The sequence below is a fragment of the Triticum dicoccoides genome, chromosome 7B, assembly GCF_002162155.2.
Source record: "Triticum dicoccoides isolate Atlit2015 ecotype Zavitan chromosome 7B, WEW_v2.0, whole genome shotgun sequence".
In the NCBI taxonomy this organism is placed as follows: Eukaryota; Viridiplantae; Streptophyta; class Magnoliopsida; order Poales; family Poaceae; genus Triticum; species Triticum dicoccoides.
Window position 1 is genome coordinate 182998431 of NC_041393.1, and position 6269 is coordinate 183004699.

A 6269-nucleotide genomic window follows, 5' to 3' on the forward strand; every position below is an offset into this window, starting at 1 on the left:
CCCAAATAATGGTGAAGTGTCATGTAGTCGACGTTCACACAACACCACTAGAGGACAGACAACATACATCTCATCAAAATATCGAACGAATACCAAATTCACATGACTACTAATAGCAAGACTTCTCCCATGTCCTCAGGAACAAACGTAACTACTCACAAAGCATATTCATGTTCATAATCAGAGGAGTATTAATATGCATTAAGGATCTGAACATATGATCTTCCACCAAGTAAACCAATTAGCATCAACTACAAGGAGTAATCAACACTACTAGCAACCGACAGGTACCAATTTGTGGTTTTGATACAAGATTGGATACAAGAGATGAAGTAGGGTTTTGAGAGGAGATGGTGCTGGTGAAGATGTTGATGGAGATTGACCCCCTCCCGACGAGAGGATCGTTGCAGATGACGATGATGATGATTTCCCCCTCTCGGAAGGAAGTTTCCCCGGCAGAACAGCTCCTCCGGAGCCCTAGATTGGTTCCGCCTTGTGGCGGCGGAGTTTCATCCTGTAAGCTTGCTTATGATTTTTTCCAGGGTAAAAGCCTTCATATAGCAGAAGATGGGCACCGGAGAGCCACTAGGGGGCCCAGGAGACAGGGGCGCGCCCAGTAGGGGGGGCGCCCCCACCCTCCTGGCCAGGGTGTGGGCCCCCTCTGGTATTTTCTTCACTCAATAATTCTTATTAATTCCAAAAGTGACTTCTGTGGAGTTTCAGGATTTTTGGAGCTGTGCAGAATAGGTTTCCAATATTTGCTCCTTTTCCAGCCAGAATCCCAGCTGCCGGCATTCTCCCTCTTCATGATAAACCTTGTAAAATAAGAGAGAATAGCCATAAGTATTGTGACATAATGTGTAATAACAACCCATAATGCAATAAATATTGATATAAAAGTATGATGCAAAATGGACGTATCAACTCCCCCAAGCTTAGAGCTCGCTTGTCCTCAGGCGGAAGCCGAAATCGAAAAATATGTCCACATGTTTAGAGATAGAGGTGTCGATAAAAATAAAATACGGTCATGAGGGCATCATGATCATTCTTATAATAGCAACATATATAGATTTTGTCCTATGATTTCTTATGCTCAAGTAACAATCTATTCACAATGTCAAGTATGGTTCAGAAACTTCATTAAGAACTAGCAAACTATAATCTCAGTCATTGAGGCAATTGGAATTTATCATAACATCGAAAAGAGTCAAGAATAGAGCTTTTTAGCAAGTCCACATACTCAACTATCATATAGTCTTCTACAATTGCTAACACTCACGCAATACTTATGGTTATAGAGTTTTAATCGGACACTGAGAAAGATAGGGGCTTATAGTTTCGCCTCCCAACGTATTCACCTTTGGGTGATGTCAACAATAATAGTTCATGCTAACTTACATCCAATTGGATATATATATTAGGATCTTTCCAACACGAGGTGCTTGCCAAAGGATAAAATGAAAAAGGGAAAGGTGAAGATCACCTTGACTCTTGCATAATGTAAAGACATAAAGTAAAAGATAGGCCCTTGGCAGAGGGAATCAGAGGTTGTCATGTGCTTTTAGGGTTGGATGCACAAAATCTTAATGCAAAATAACATCACTTTATATTGCCACTTGTGATATGAACCTTTATTATGCAGTCCATCGCTTTTATTACTTCCATATCACACGATCGTATAAAGCTTATTTTCTCCGCACTAATAAGCCATACATATTTAGAGAGCAATTTTTATTGCTTGCAACATGACAACTTACTTGAAGGATCTTACTCAATCCATAGGTAGGTATGGTGGACTCTCATGGCAAAACTGGGTTTAAGGATATCTGGAAGCACAAGTAGTATCTCTACTTGGTGCAAGGAATTTTTGGCTAGCATGAGGGGGAAAGGCAAGCTCAACATGTTCGGAAGATCCATGACAATATACTTTAACTGAGATGTGAGAAAACATAAACCATTACGTTGTCTTCCTTGTCCAACATCAACTATTTAGCATGTCGTACTTAATGAGTGCTCACAATCATAAAAGATGTCCAAGATAGTATATTTATATGTGAAAGCTCTCCTTCCTTATTTCTTCCTATTAATTGCAACGATGACCAAAACTACGTTTGTCAACTCTCAACAACTTTTATGCCTCATACTCTTTATATGTGAAGTCATTACTATCCATAAGATCAATATGAACTCTTTTATTTCCTTTTTATTCTTTCTATTTTCTCAAGATCATAGCAGGATAGCAAAGCCCTTGACTCAACACTTATCTTTATTATAGATAGCTCACGGGCTCGATTACATAGAAGGGATCCCAAAACTCAAAACTAATTCATACAAAAAATTTAATCTACTATATCAAGGTATTACTAAAAGGATTGAACTAAGTAAAATGGTAAAGATAGGAGTGTGATGGTGATACGATACCGGGGCGCCTCTCCCAAGCTTGGCAGTTGCCAAGGGGAGTGCCCATACCCATGTAATTATATCCTCGGAGGTGGTGAAGAAGGAGTTGTTGATGATGTAGTCTTGTCATCCATCTTCCAAGGCATAGGCTCACCATCATACAAGGATGATTGAGTCTCCGGGATCCTCAAATCTGTAGCCAAACTCATCCTCTTGAATCTATATTCATACTCACAGTTTTGGTTTTGCAGGTCATAGATCTGGGCTTGGAGGTGCTCGATTTTCTCTTGAAGCTTGAAGATGGTCTCCCCAATGATCTTGGCATCCAGCTTGTGGTTGTTGGTGAACTCCGCGATCATCATCTGGTTGGCCTTGAGTCCACACTCCACCATCCCTTGGCACTTGAAAACTTGTTGCTCCATGGCTTTGAGCTTTGTCTCCATGCTTCCGGTAAGCCTTGGTCCCTCCACATCACGGATGTGCAGCACCCCCTCAGGCATCTCAATGGTTTGAGGGTGTTGCAGCACCTCCGCAAGATAAGGGTTGATAACCCTCTCGAAAAACTTGTCCTTGGGAGCACTTGGAGACGTCATGATGCTCTAGATCTGTCAGAAAAATAGCTCAAAACGAAAACATAAGATTTTTGCGTGATACGGTGGTCAAAACCTTCGGGAGATTATATAATGAATTTTTATCGACCAAAAGAAGTAACATGCAAGAAAACAGAGTCTGGGAGGCACACAAGGTGCCCACGAGACAGGGGGGCGCACCCTCCACCCTCGTGGAGGCCTCGTGTCCTTCCCGAATTACTTCTTGCTTTCCAAAATTCTTAAATATTCCAAAACGGAGAAAAATTGCCATTAGAATTGTTTTGGAGTCGGTTTACTTACCGTACCACATACCTATTCCTTTTCGGAGTCTGAAACGTTCTGGAAAGTGTCCCTTATGTATTCCTCCGGGGTTACGGTTTCAATAATATTAGTTTCAACATTGATAGGATTACCTGAAATATAATGTTTGATTATTTGACCGTTCACCACCCTCGGACTTGTGCCTTCGAAGTTGTTGATTTTTATGGCGCCGGAACAATAGACCTCCTCGATAACGTAAGGACCTTCCCATTTAGAGAGAAGTTTTCCTACAAAAAATCTTAAACGAGAGTTGAATAGCAACACATAATCACCTACATTAAATTCACGCTTTTGTATTCTTTTGTCATGCCATCTTTTAACTTTTTCTTTGAACAGCTTGGCATTCTCATAGGCTTGGGTTATCCATTCATCAAGTGAGCTAATATCAAATAACCTCTTCTCACCGGCAAGTTTGAAGTCATAGTTGAGCTCTTTAATAGCCCAATATGCTTTATGTTCAAGTTTGAGAGGTAAGTGACATGCTTTTCCATAAACCATCTTATACGGAGACATACCCATATGATTTTTATATGCAGTTCTATAGGCCCATAATGCATCATCAAGTTTCTTGGACCAATTCTTTCTAGATCTATTGACAGTCTTTTGCAAAATTAATTTGAGCTCTCTATTGCTCAACTCTACTTGACCACTAGACTGAGGGTGATAAGGAGATGCAATTCTATGATTAACATCATACTTAGCAAGCATTTTACGAAAAGCACCATGAATAAAATGTGAACCACCATCAGTCATAAGATATCTAGGGACTCCAAACCTCGGAAAATAACTTCTTTAAGCATCTTAATAGAGGTGTTATGATCAGCACTACTAGTTGGGATAGCTTCTATCCACTTAGTAACGTAATCAACAACAACTAAAATATGTGTGTAACCATTAGAGGCAGGAAAAGGTCCCATATAATCAAAGCCCCAAATGTCAAATGGTTCAATAACAAGAGAATAATTCATAGGCATTTCTTGACGTCTACTAATATTACCAATTCTTTGACATTCATCACAAGACAAGACAAACTTACGAGCATCTTTGAAGAGAGTAGGCCAATAAAAACCGGATTGCAATACCTTATGTGCAGTTCTATCTCCAGCGTGGTGTCCTCCATATGGTTCGAAGTGACGCTTGCGTAGGATCTGTTCCTGTTCATGCTCAGGTACACAACGTCTAATAACACCATCTAGTCCTTCTTTATAAAGGTGTGGGTCATCCCAGAAGTAATGTCTTAAATCATAAAAGAACTTTTTATTTTGCTGGTATGTGAAACTAGGTGGTATAAATTTAGCAACAATGTAATTAGCATAATCAGCATACCAAGGAGCAGTACGAGAAGCATTGATGACCGCTAATTTTTCATCAAGAAAGCTATCATCAATAGGAAGTTGGTCATCAAGAACATTCTCTAACCTAGACAAGTTGTCTGCAACGGGGTTCTCAGCTCCCTTTCTATCAATAATATGCAAATCAAATTCTTGGAGCAATAGAACCCATCTAATAAGTCTAGGCTTAGCATCTTTCTTTTCCATAAGATATTTAATAGTAGCATGATCAGTGTGAATAGTAACTTTAGAATCAACAATATAAGGTCTGAATTTATCACATGCAAATACGACTGCTAAGAACTCTTTTTCAGTAGTAGCATAATTTCTCTAGGTAGTATCAAGAGTTTTACTAGCATACTGGATAACATTCAATTTCTTATCAACTCTTTGCCCTAGAACAACACCAACATCATAATCACTAGCATTACACATAATTTCAAAGGGTAAATTCCAATCAGGTGGCTGAACAATAGGTGAAGTGATCAAAGCTTTCTTAAGTATTTCAAATGCTTCTACACAATCATCATCAAAGACAAAAGGAATATCTTTTTGCAATAAATTGGTCAGAGGCCTAGAGATTTTAGAAAAGTCCTTAATGAATCTCCTATAAAAACCGGCATGACCAAAGAAACTTCTTATACCTTTAATGTCCTTGGGACATGGCATCTTTTCAATAGCATCAACTTTAGCTTTATCAACTTCAACACCTTTCTTAGAAATCTTATGCCACAAGACAATGCCTTCATTAACCATAAAGTGGCACTTTTCCCAATTCAAGACGAGACTAGTGTCTTCACATCTCTGCAAAAATCGATCAAGGTTGCTCAAGCAATCATCAAAAGAGTATCCATAAACGGAGAAATCATCCATGAATACCTCACAAATCTTTTCACAAAAGTCAGAGAATATAGCCATCATGCATCTTTGAAAGGTAGTAGGTGCATTACATAAACCAAAAGGCATACGTCTATAAGCAAAAGTACCGAAAGGGCAAGTAAAAGTAGTTTTTGATTGATCCTCCGCTGACACAGGTATTTGAGAGAAACCAGAATAACCATCTAGAAAGCAGAGATGTGTATATTTGGACAGTCTTTCTACATTTGATCAATAGAAGGTAAAGGGTAATGATCTTTCTTAGTAGCTTTATTTAATTTACGGAAATCAATTACCATCCTATAACCTGTAATAATTCTTTGCGGGATCAATTCATCTTTATCATTAGGAACGAGAGTAATACCTCCCTTTTTAGGAACACAATGGACATGACTTACCCAATCACTATCAGCAACGGGATAAATTATACCTGCCTCAAGGAGCTTTAGTATCTCCTTTCTTACCACTTCTTTCATCTTAGGATTTAATCGCCGTTGAGGATCTCTAACTGGTTTGGCATCTTTCTCCAATTTAATTTTGTGTTGGCATGGAGTAGGACTAATGCCCTTAAGATCATCTAGAGTATATCCAATAGTAGCACTGTGCTTCTTCAGAGTTTTCAATAATCTTTCCTCTTCTTGCTCTGAAAGGTTAGCACTAATAATAACAGGATATATTTTCTTTTCATCAAGATAAGCGTATTTAAGATTATTGGGTAATGGTTTGAGCTCAAACACGGGATCACCCTTGG